General features: G+C 46.4%; 1 protein-coding gene across 2 annotated transcripts in view; it reads right to left on the bottom strand.

The window, feature by feature from the left end:
• LOC144592614 (tyrosine-protein kinase Yes) overlaps window positions 1-11,688 on the bottom strand; it is a 45,892-nt gene extending 34,204 nt beyond the window's left edge. For both annotated transcript variants that reach the window (XM_078397288.1, XM_078397289.1), the window contains exon 1: window positions 11,372-11,688. The gene's annotated coding sequence lies outside the window, so the exon portion shown is untranslated. The remainder of the gene's footprint in view (window positions 1-11,371) is intronic.
• Between the last annotated feature and the right edge of the window lie 901 nt (window positions 11,689-12,589).

Here is a 12,589-nt window from a genome sequence, read left to right as displayed (position 1 = left end):
TCTGTATTTCTGTTCATGAATTTTTCTGCGGCAGTGGTCACTGACAAATCCACACCTGACTCCTGAAGAGTGTTTTTGATCTGTCGGATAGGTGTTTGAGGGTTTTTCTTTATTATAGAGACAATTCTTCTGTCATCAGCTTGGCCTGCCAGTCACTTTGCGATTACTAAGCTCACCAGGGCTCTCTTTCTTCTTAATGATGTTCCAAACAGTTGATTTTGGTAAGCCTAAGGTTTGGCTGATGTCTCTAAGTTTTATTCTTGTTTCTCAGTCTCATAATGGCTTCTTTGACTTTCATTGGCACATCGTTGGTCCTCATGTTGACAAACAGCAATAAAAGTTTACAAAGGTGATAGAAAGACTGGAGGAAAGACTAGGTGCTGAGTGAGAGCTCTCATTTCCTGCATGAAGAAGGCAATTAAACACACCTGAGCAATTACAAACACCCGCGAAGCCATGTGTCCCAAACATTATGGTGCCCTGAAATAAGGGGTTTATGTATAAAACAGCTGTAATTTCTATATAATGTAGAACCAAACCAAAATGTATAAAAATGGCCTTTAGTAAAATCTGACGACGTGCACTTTAACCACATGTGATCTTTTCTATTACACATCTCAAATTGTGGAGTACTGGGGCAAATAAATAAATGATGTGTCTTTGTCCCAAACATTATGGAGGGCACCGTAGCATTGCAAAACAATGGGGTAAATCACCAGCACATTCAGTTCTTGTTCACAAACAGGACAGGTGCTGTCTGTGCAAAGTTTGTAAATACTATTCATGATTGCATAGGTACCCTTCAGATGCTCCAGTTCCCTTCCATATCCCATATACCTGACTGTAAACTACTCCACAGTAAGGATTAATGGTACCAAGAATCAAAAGTGAGTTGCTGGACATTTGTGAGAAAGAATAAGTTGCAGTGGAAATGAGAAGAAATGGCAGTAGTGCGCTTGCTCTTCTGGGAACCCATAGGGACTCAAGGTGCCAAAGTATAAATACAAGATTAAAGCATTGAATTGTTTTAATACTAGAAATGTAGCGGCCAACTTCCTATAAGGTATCACAAATCAAAATTTGATGACTTTATTGCAACGACATTTATTGAAGAAAATCATTAGTCAGAATACTGGGACAGACACATCTCCTCTTCTTTGAATAGCCCCATGGAATCTTCTCTCTCCGTCTGAGGGGGACTCGCATCAAGACCTCCATTGAAACACCGCAACCCAATTCTTCAGCTCCTTCACCACTGCTGTACTTTGTTTTCATATCACACAATGCATTAATGCTGTGGCAATTCATCTTATCTTATCTTTGCCCCTCGTGATTTTATACAGCTCTATCAGGGAAACTTCAGGGGAAAAATAACCCAGATTCTCTTTATAACTCAAATCCTCCAGAGCCAGTAACATCATTGTAAATGTTTTGTGCCCTTGTCATTAATCTGGGATATTTGTTCCAACAGCAGGATGGCCAGTAATATACACAGTACATACACCTCATGTTTTACGTGGAGGTTACGTATTCAAAAAGTGTGCGTAATTTAAAAATCCGTAACTTAAACGTATACACGATTACACTGTCAACAGTAAATTTGATTCCGAAATAAGCGGATATAAATCAAGCTTTGGTATTAAAAGAACATTGCATTATTTTAAAAATGCATAAATCAAACATGCAAAAAACGGGAGGTGTCCGTACTCCAAACGTGGCCGTACAAACTTCCTGTACAACTGCAACATAATGTCCCAACTCCTGTACTCAATATCCTGACCAATGAACACAAGAAAGCTAAATGCCTTCTGCTCCAGTCTGTTCACCCATGTGTCCATCTTTATGGACCCCAAAGTCACTCTTTTCTACAATACTCCTCAGGGCCTCATCATTCACTGTGCAAGTCCTGTCATGGTGTGTCCTACCATAATGTAACACCATGCATTTATCCAAGTTAAACTCCACCTTCCATTCCTCTGGCCGGTTGATCAAAATCCTCTTGTAATCTAAGATTACCTTCTTCGCTGTCCATCATCAATAATAGTGTCATCTGCAAACTTACTAACCATGCCCAATAATGGCTGGGACTTTCATAATACCAAAGGCTTAGACTCCCAATAAAAACAGGGACTTGCCCAACCTTCCCCAATATTGATTAGGACCTGCTAAGTGCCAAAGGCTTAGATGGGGCAGAATTTGTGAGGTGTATCCAAAGGGGTTTCTTGAAAGAGTAAGCAGATAGTCCAACCCAAACTGGTAGATCCTTTTTCTCAGAATCCCTCCAATAACTTACCCCCACTACTGATGCAAGGCTCACTGGTCTGTAGCTCCTAGGCTTTTGCTTGCAGTATTTCCCAAATGGAGGCACAACAGAAGCCACATTCCAGTCTTCCGGTACCCCATCCATGGTTATCGATGATATAACTATTGGTCAGTCGCACTGCAATTTCTTCCCTAGCTTCCTACAATGTCTTAGCAATGAGTACAATTTAGGCCTCAGCACTGGGGATATGGTCTTGGGAAATGTTGCTAGTATTGATATTATCTTGCTGGTGGATTATTCAGAGATGGTTTTGGTGGAATCTCCAGTACTTTGAGGTGCCTGTTGTGAGTAGTTCACGTCTCAAGAGGACAGGGATCACTGCTGCATGTTGGACTGTTTGCTCAGTTTGATATCTTGATCTTCAAACAGGCATCTTTCCACAGATTACCAAACACACCACCAACATACCAAAGGTGATGGTGACATTTTAACATCTACATCCATTCGTGTTGAGTGACGACTCCTGGGAAATGGCTATGGTTGCTTACAATACATTTAAAAAGTTAGTCAGTTGTTATAAGTAATTTAAGAAAATAACTGCAGATGCTGGTACAAATCGATTTATTCACAAAATGCTGGAGTAACTCAGCAGGTCAGGCAGCATCTCGGGAGAAAAGGAATGGGTGACGTTTCGGGTCGAGACCCTTCTTCAGACTGATGTCAGGGGGGCGGGACAAAGGAAGGATATAGGTGGAGACAGGAAGATAGAGGAAGATCTGGGAAGGGGGAGGGGAAGGGAGGGACAGAGGGACTATCTAAAGTTGGAGAAGTCGACGTTCATACCACTGGGCTGCAAACTGCCCAAGCGAAATATGAGGTGCTGTTCCTCCAATTTCCGGTGGGCCTCACTATGGCACTGGAGGAGGCCCATGACAGGTCTAAAGTTGGAGAAGTCGACGTTACACTTCTTCCCACCCGGTCCCCTGCAAAAAGTCTATCCCCTACTCCCAATTCCTCCGTCTACGCCGCATCTGCGCCCGGGATGAGGTGTTTCACACTAGGGCTTCCGAGATGTCCTCGTTCTTCAGGAAACAGGGCTTCCCCTCCTCCATTATAGATGAGGCTCTCACTAGGGTCTCTTCTACATCCCGCAGCTCCACTCTTGCTCCCCCTCCCCCCACTTGCAACAAGGACAGAATCCCCCTCGTTCTCACCTTCCACCCCACCAGCCAGCGGATCCAACATATCATCCACCAACATTTCCGTCACCTACAACGGGACCCCACCACTGGCCATATCTTCCAATCCTCTCCCCTCTCTGCGTTCTGCAGAGACCGTTCCCTCCGTAACTCCCTGGTCCACTCGTCCCTTCCTACCCAAACCACCCCAACCCCGGACACTTTCCCCTGCAACCGCACGAGATGCAACACCTGTCCCTTTACCTCCCCCCTCAACTCCATCCAAGGACCCAAACAGTCTTTCCAGGTGAGACAAAGGCTCACCTGCACCTCCTCCAACCTCATCTATTGCATCCGCTGCTCTAGATGTCAACTCATTTACATCGGCGAAACCAAGCGCAGGCTCAGCGATCGCCCCCTCCCATTCCCAGTCTGACCTTTCTGTCATGGGCCTCCTCCAGTGCCATAGTGAGGCCCACCGGAAATTGGAGGAACAGCACCTCATATTTCGCCTGGGCAGTTTGCAGCCCAGTGGTATGAACGTCGACTTCTCCAACTTTAGATAGTCCCTCTGTCCCTCCCTTCCCCTCCCCCTTCCCAGATCTCCCTCTATCTTCCTGTCTCCACCTATATCCTTCCTTTGTCCCGCCCCCCCTGACATCAGTCTGAAGAAGGGTCTCGACCCGAAACATCACCCATTCCTTCTCCCCCGAGATGCTGCCTGACCTGCTGAGTTACTCCAGCATGTTATAAGTAATTCAGTTGCTTTGATAGGAAATGGAACGTATTTCACGTTACACTTTTGTTTAAGAATGAGAAGAGGAAGCACCCTCTGTAACTCCATGTAGTTACGGAGTACAGCTCTGATCACTACTCAAGTAGAAATGCATCAAAAAACAAAGGTAATAGGGAATATGCAAAAGAACACTGCGAGGGCTGGAAATAAGAGATATGTGGAAGAGCTGGTTAGAGTGGTATAACATCTTTAGAATAAAAGGGTGTTTTTATTAAATTGGATATGATTAATACACAAACCTTGGACAGACAAAAAGAAACCACCGACTTCCCTTAGCAGAGGAAGCATTACTCCTACCATAGATTTAAGGTGAATTAGAGAGGAGTCAAAGAAAACTTCCTTCACTCAGCAAGTAGCAGAAGTCTGGAGCTTCCTGTTTGGAACAACAGTGGAAGCAGAAACCCTCACCTCATTTAAAACACATCAAATGAGCACTTCGATAAACTACAAATTAGATTTGCAGTCCAGTTTCGCTAGATATAATACAATGGGCCCAATAGTCTCCTCTGTGCGACAAACATCTGATAGTCTTGAAGAAGTGTTTCTTCGTATCAATGTTCAGACAATCAGACAGCACTTTGCTATGTAATATTAGATGCCAACACCATCCAGCATGTTTGAACACGCACGTACACAGGCATGCACACCAAATTCCACATAAACTGAAAGTCTTACTTTGTTATCTGTTATGATACCCAGTAGTTTTACGAAGCTATACGTAAAAGCTTCAAACTCTGATATTCATTGCAACATTCCTTAGGATTACAAATAATACAAGCTAGATATTAAAATTTGTACATCATCTGATTGAAACATTTCATTCAATGTAAATAGCAAAACTATCCTTTGGCCACCAATGGTCAACCTAACTGTATGAGCCATATAAATACTTGAGACAGACCGAAAAAGCTGGAGTAACTCAGCGTTTAGGCAGCATCTCTGATGCTGCCTGACCAGCTGAGTTACTCCAGCTTTTTTGTGTCTGTCTTCGGTTTAAACCAGCTTCTGCAGTTCCACCCTACACAAATACTTGGTTTGATTGGCATTCACTTTCCCCAAATGTTCATTCCATCTAAGAACTGCACCCCACGGCTTCAATTTGTACCATAACAAAATAGATTTCAGCAACTTGTCAATGTAAAACCACAACTTCATCTTAGCAGGGGCAGGGCATACATGCAAGTGGGTACGATTCACATTGTCCTGATTTGGAAATATCTCATTTTATAGGATCGAAGATCACCTATTCCCACTTCTGTGGGGTCTGAGATGATTGATGAGGACAATGTGCGATCTGTATATTTTGCCACAGGTTGGGCAGAAGGTATTGGGCAGCTTGCAAAACTCCATGCCATCCATTACAAACTTAGGGAGGGGCCTGTTAATACCTTACAGCCAGCAAAGGCAGTAATTTCTAAGTGGTTTGAATGCCTGACAGTGAGTCCACCTGAACTCCCATCTACTGTGTAGCTATGTAGTGGCATGATTCAGGAATGTAACAATGTCAATGAAACCAGAGCTGGTTATTCAAATCTCCCACACAGTTATACGAACCCAAGCCAAGAAAACATGGGTACAAAGACAGATATGAATGAAAAGACTGCTTCATTTCAGATACTGTGTCAAGCAAACATTTTCTCGCCAGTTGGGCATGTGTTCTGAAGAACATGCTCTGGAAAAAGGCTGTTCTTTGTTAGATTTTATAATATGTCCCTGCATGCCCATTTTCTTAAAAAATAATGCACTATATTTTATTACGAAAAAGCTCTGGTTTTGTGGGTTCTGTGGCAGCTAAAAAGCCATTGGAGAAAATGCAGACTTTTTCCACAGTTGGGACAAGAGATTCATGAAAGGACAGGCGGTGAAAAGTTCACAAGGTGATTTGTTCACTTTTCCCACTTATACAGATCTCATATGAACTTGAGGCCCTTTAATACCATCCCAAATGCTTGTTCTGGAGTTTAGGCAAGGAATCCTCATGACGCAGTGACAATGTTGCATTTCTTTGCAAGGCAGCTTTGAGCACATTTATTTCACCATATTTACCTGGCAATCTCTTTGCCTAACAGAATTTGAAATAGGGTATTGGTTCAAGGTGTCTGGTACCAGGATGTGAACAATGTGGCCTTTGCAAGAGCCAAATGAGTGTAATTAGTGTCCTTGAATGCTGGGAATGTTCGCTGAGAGAGAACTGACATTGGTTTGCTTTATCCTTCAAGTAAAGTTGGAGGATTTTGCAGAGATGGTGTTGATAGTACTGCCCAAACACCACAAAGTATTTGCTGCAGGTAACTCAGATTTGAAGCATGTACAAAGGCAGCGATTATTGCCTCACAATAAACCATGAATTTGCTTCATGCCAAGCTCTTGATCTTCAAATATCCCTTTCCTCAAATGACCATAAATTTAATCGTCAATGACTGCTTCCTGAGTGACATCTCCTAATTCATGGAAAGTGATCCGTGTTTTCCAGGGTTTCACTGTGAACCTTTATTGTTGGAGGCCAGTACTATGCAGCAAGGCAGAGCCTATGTTCTTCGGACATCAAGTGGAAGACTCATCCTCTCATCCGCTTCAGTGAGCGAGTCAACAAAAGCCCAGAACTCGCCAAGTACAAATCATCTTCAGCATACCGCCATCTGTCTAATGAGATTTCGGTGCCTTCTTTCTGAAGTGTAAATGCTATCAGATGAACAGTTTCCCATTAGTACTGAAATTTAACAACACCCAATTGGAAACTTGTTGGGAGACGAGATGCAACATTGCAACAAGATTGGGAAAAGGGCTGGCACAATGATACAGTCTTGCTTAACACTGGCTTTCACTGAGATCATGTCTGTCGTGGGCTTACTTTTTAGAACATATCTTGCATGCCATCACATTGCAAATGCAAAATTGTTATTATTGCCCGTGGACAGCAGAATTTGAAAGGAGCATGCCACAATCTCTCTGATGAGGTCAAAGGTATTAGAGAGGGCGAAAAAAGCCACCTGCAACATTTGGTCATGCTCACCATCTCTTCACCTGGCTGGAATTCACAGTGCAGACACAAGAGACTGCAGATGCTGGAATCTTGAGCAAAAAAATCAGCGGGTCAGACAGCACCTCGAGAGGGAATGGATAGACACCGTTTTGAGACAATCTGAAGGGGGAATTGACTGAAGATAATATTGAGAATGACTTTGCCAGTGGCAGGCTCCTGGAAAATTTCATTGTGGTTACCATATTTGGGCGTATCTACCTTCTTGATAGCATGACTATAGCATCACTGAAATTCCTTGATATAATCTACGCTTCCCAAAAATGGACAATGAGATTGTGAATTTGTGACTGAAACTCTTCTTCAGTGAATTTTAAAACTTCAGTAGAAACGCTGCCAGCTCAAGTTATTTTTCGGTTGGGAAAAGGCTTGTGTCTTCTTGGCCAGAGTCAAAAGCAAAATCACAAATGCATGTACAAACACAAACTAGGATCATGAGTTGGCAACTCAGCCCCTCCAGGTTGTGCTACCACTCAACATTAGGGTGGATTTAATTGTAATCTGAATTCCACGTTCCCACCTGCACCTGGTAACCCTTCATCCTCTTATGACACAACCTACCTCTGCCTTAAAAACAATCAACCTCTTTCACTTTCACAACCTTGAGGAACCCTCAATGGAGAGGGTACCAAAGTTTTGCACCATCTGTCTTAAATGGGCAATTGTTAACTCTATGTTATGCCACAACAAGCTGACTCCTTCCACCAAGTCAATTTTGAATCCAGTTGGCTAGCTCAACCTGGATCCCATGTGATTGAAGCATAACCTCCCTACAGTGCTCAATCTCCTAGCAATAGCAATAAACGCTAACATTCCGCTTGCTCCTCTAACTGGCATACTCAAAACACTAGCCTTTTGCAAATCATTCACTAGGAAAAACACTATACAAAAGTGAATTGCACAAACATCAAACAGATAAGTTTGGACATGCTTAGCAGATTTGATAGCAACGGTGGAGAGTGAAAAAGTTAACATTTCAGCTGACGGCTTCTAATTGAGACTATTTCTAACAACTTTTGCTTATTTCAGATGATTCACAGTACAGGCATCTCGTCTTTTACACATGTTTGATTTATGTGCCTTTGAAATAACGCGCACAAATTTAAGTCAGTTTAAACTCATAATTTAAGTTTTTGAATTACGCGCCGTTTTTCAGGAGCGTTACGCCTGCATAAAAAGTGAGGTGCCTGTATTTTGTTTTTACTCGAGCTTTAGTTTTATTTTCCATTGTGTCGATTATTTACAGCTCGAGCCAGCTCAGAGAATAACCGACCATAGTAACCACGATAAATATGCAAGAAATTTAAGGGGTATTCTTGTGCAGTTACGGTCGAAAATCAAAAACTTATTTCAAAACGATCACGCTTGACTTTCAGGACGCACCTCCCCAAACCTTGTGGGCAGCCCTGACAATGAATTTGATGAACTTTTGGACGTTCGGCTGAAAGGTTGAACAATTTAGAATAGGTTCAGTCAAAGGTACGTGAATTCTTAAAACTCCATGATGAAAGATAATTATCACAGTGAAACTTCACTACACCTGAAAGAAATCTGCAAGCATGGTTTCTCAATCTGTAAATCATTGCACGTTACCATACCGTCTTGGATGTTTGGGACTAACATAATAACTGCCTCATTAAACCACATTAATCCTGTGGCAAGGGAGTGAAGGCGACATCTGTCTGACACAAACTTAAGCAAAAAAGACGTTGGGCAAGTGTTGGAGAGATCAAAACTTCTGCTATCAGGGTACCCGCTGGGCATGAGGGAACGTAAAACAGGTGCACGTTGTGTAATAAGCCCAGAAACACTGTGGTGTGACGAGGGGGAGAGAAACAGCCCAATTTCAACACATTTCACAATTTATTGAATGCATTCGCAGAAAGACAGTGAATTTTACAAGAGCATTTGAAAAATAAGGAATTATAAAACATTTAGATACAAATATGATTTGTGCAATTGGTGCAATATATATATGGAATATATATATAATATAATTTATAATAAATAATGTTTCATATTTTGCAAACAGCAATAACATTGCCTCATTCAGTGACATAATTTCGGCTTCAAAACTTAATATACTAAGTAACAAAACTAAGGACCCAACATAAACTTAACATACGGATAGCCTGCAGTGAATCTCAACTTGCTAAAACTTGCAGATCGCCAGTGTAGACTTCTTAGCACCAAATTTTAAATATTCAGAACATGGATGCCAAGCAAACTTACACTGTTACCAATAATTTTAAGTCTTCAAGAAAAGCTATCCAGACTGTAAACCTGCAGTACTTTACCAATGCTTTTACGCTACATGTGGAAATTGGGGCAGGCAAAAGCACACAATAATTAATGTACATTACCCATACAATTAGGGATGAGTTTCTGCCACAACAAATGTGACAATGCCTAAGCAAATAAGTTACATAAGATTCAAATAGGTCGGTGTACCAAAATTAGTTTAAATACTTAAACACAGCATCTAAATTGTTTTTAGTCAGTCCCACATTGTAACTTTTTATTGTGCACATCAAAACGTCACATTTAATGTGATAGATAGGGAGAACGTAAGGAAAGTGAAAAAAGGAAGTGTGGAATGGGGACAAGGGTGTAAATGGGGGTAAGGGTGGAAATGGGTTACAAAAAAGGCTTGGGCTCAACAATTGAAAAAGGATAATCAAAAAACGGCTGAGGGAGGGCTTTGGTGAGAGGTTAAATGGAGTTGACTGGTTGGGGGAGGAGGAAAAAGATGGGTCTGGAACAAGGATGAGTTGGGTGAAAAGGTCTTGATGGTGTCGTGGGAAGGGGCTGTCTGGAGGGCAGGTTAAGTGCGGGGAGGAAGGGCCATGGCTATGTGTGCAGGAGGGGAGCAAAGAGCAGGGAAGGAATGGCAGGGAGGCGGGAGCTTGGGCCAGGGGAGGAAGGGGCGCAAGGATGGGCAGGGTGGATGGGGGTGGAGGAGAGGATCTGGGTGGGGTGGATCTGGGTGGAAGTGGAGATCTGAGTAGGTGGAGGACAGGGTGGATATGGTCAACAAAACTGGGTGGGGTTGGTGGAGCGAGTTGGACTAGAGAGGGGAGGGAGGACTGGTGGGAGGTGGGGATCGGGTAGTGGGTGGGAAGGGGGGGATCGGGTAGTGGGTGGGAAGGGGGGGATCGGGTAGTGGGTGGGAGGGGGGGGTCGGGTAGTGGGTGGGAGGGGGGGGTCGGGTAGTGGGTGGGAGGGGGGGGTCGGGTAGTGGGTGGGAGGGGGGGGTCGGGTAGTGGGTGGGAGGGGGGGGTCGGGTAGTGGGTGGGAGGGGGGGGTCGGGTAGTGGGTGGGAGGGGGGGGTCGGGTAGTGGGTGGGAGGGGGGGGTCGGGTAGTGGGTGGGAGGGGGGGGTCGGGTAGTGGGTGGGAGGGGGGGGTCGGGTAGTGGGTGGGAGGGGGGGGTCGGGTAGTGGGTGGGAGGGGGGGGTCGGGTAGTGGGTGGGAGGGGGGGTCGGGTAGTGGGTGGGAGGGGGGGTCGGGTAGTGGGTGGGAGGGGGGGTCGGGTGGTGGGGGGAGGGGGGATCGGGCGGTGGGGTGGGATCGGGTAGTGGGGAGGATCGGGTAGTGGGGGGTGGATCGGGTAGTGGGGGGAGGGGGATCGGGTGGTATCGGGGGGTCGGGTAGTGGGGGGGAGAGGGGATCGGGTAGTGGGGGGAGGGGGATCGGGTGGTATCGGGGGGTCGCGTAGTGGGGGGGGAGAGGGGATCGGGTAGTGGGGGGAGAGGGGATGGGGTAGTGGGGGGGGAGGGGATGGGGTAGTGGGGGGAGGGGGATCGGGTGGTCGGGTAGTGGGGGGGAGAGGGGTTCGGGTAGTGGGGGGAGAGGGGATGGGGTAGTGGGGGAGGAGGGGATCGGGTAGTGGGGGAGGAGGGGATCGGGTAGTGGGGGGGGGAGAGGATCGTGTGGGGGTAAGGGGACGGGATGTGGGTGAAGGTAGGAGAGGGCGGACGGGCGAGGTGCAGTAACGCGGGTCGCGGCCGTGATGAATGGAGAGGGGGCGAGTTCTCGGAACCGTCTTCAGCCGCGCCGCGCCGCCTCCCCGGTCGTGGTCCCGATTCCCGCTCACCTTCCTTATCTTGAGGCGGGCTCAGGCCTGTCCTCACCGCCGCATCCCCCTCGGGTGCCGGGGTCGCCGGAGGCTGCCTGTGCTGTGGGGGCGGCGGGGATCAGCACGGGGCAGCCAGCATTGCTCTATCTCCCCGCCAGCCCCTCCCAGCCCAGCCAGGTCGCAGTCACCGAGCGGAGGCCCAGAACATAAATTAAACCGTGCTCCGGGCGTGAAGCCGCATCATCTCCCGAGCGGCTCGGCTCCGCTCCGACTGGCGATCAAGCGCTTCCCCGCTCCAAGATGGCGGCTCCCGGGACGGGGCAGAAGCCGCCCGGAGTGACGTCACGGCGTACGCCGCCCCCTCCCGCCCGGAGTGACGTCACGGCGCACGCGGCGCACGCCGCCCCCTCCCGCCCGGAGTGACGTCACGGCGCACGTTGCCCTCATCCCCTCGAAGTGACCTGGCGCTCCACACCGCACCCTGCCGGTCCGCAGTGAACTGGCGCTCCACAGCCCTGGAGTCTCAACGATCTGGCCCAGATTGCGATTTAACTTTTACTGGGGGGGGTGCCAGCCTGCCATGGACTCTTTCACGGAAAAGGCGGAGATTGACAGCTTCTTGATTAATAAGGTTGTCAAGGGCTATGTGGGGAAGGCAGGAGAATGGGGTTGAGAGAGAGAAAGATAGACCAGCCACGATTGAATGGTGGAGAATACACAATGGCCTAATTCTGCTCCTATGATCTATGGACTTAGAAAAAGACACAAAGTGCTGGAGTATCACAGCGGCCAGGCATCATCTGTGCAGCAGATGGATTGTTGGTGTTTCAGGTAGTAGTCCCTCCAATTGATTGTGGGACACTAACCTGCTTCTTTGTCTGAAGAAGGGTCTTGACCCGAAACGTCACCCATTCCTTCTCTCCAGAGATGCTGCCTGTCCCACTGAGTTACTCCTGCATTTTGTGGGCATCATGTGTGCAAGATGACAGCTGCAAGTGCAGGTGCCACAAGTTTACTTCCAATGTTTTCAAATCAATTTTCTGTGGCCCTCAATATGGCCTTCAAGCCAAAGCCTTAGTGTACCAAAATGGATGAAATCTACTTTTCAGGAAAGGAATTTGATTGGAACTCAATGTGTCAGGCTGCATCTGGGAGAGAATGGACAGGTGACATTTCGGGCCTGGACTCTGATCAGCCTGAAGGTCTTGATCTGAAACATGCCTCCTCTGAGTTCTT

Source organism: Rhinoraja longicauda, chromosome 4 (assembly GCF_053455715.1).
Source record: "Rhinoraja longicauda isolate Sanriku21f chromosome 4, sRhiLon1.1, whole genome shotgun sequence".
NCBI classification, from domain to species: domain Eukaryota; kingdom Metazoa; phylum Chordata; class Chondrichthyes; order Rajiformes; family Arhynchobatidae; genus Rhinoraja; species Rhinoraja longicauda.
The sequence above is the reverse complement of the archived record's forward strand: the minus strand, read 5'-3'. Positions and strand labels throughout refer to the sequence as shown.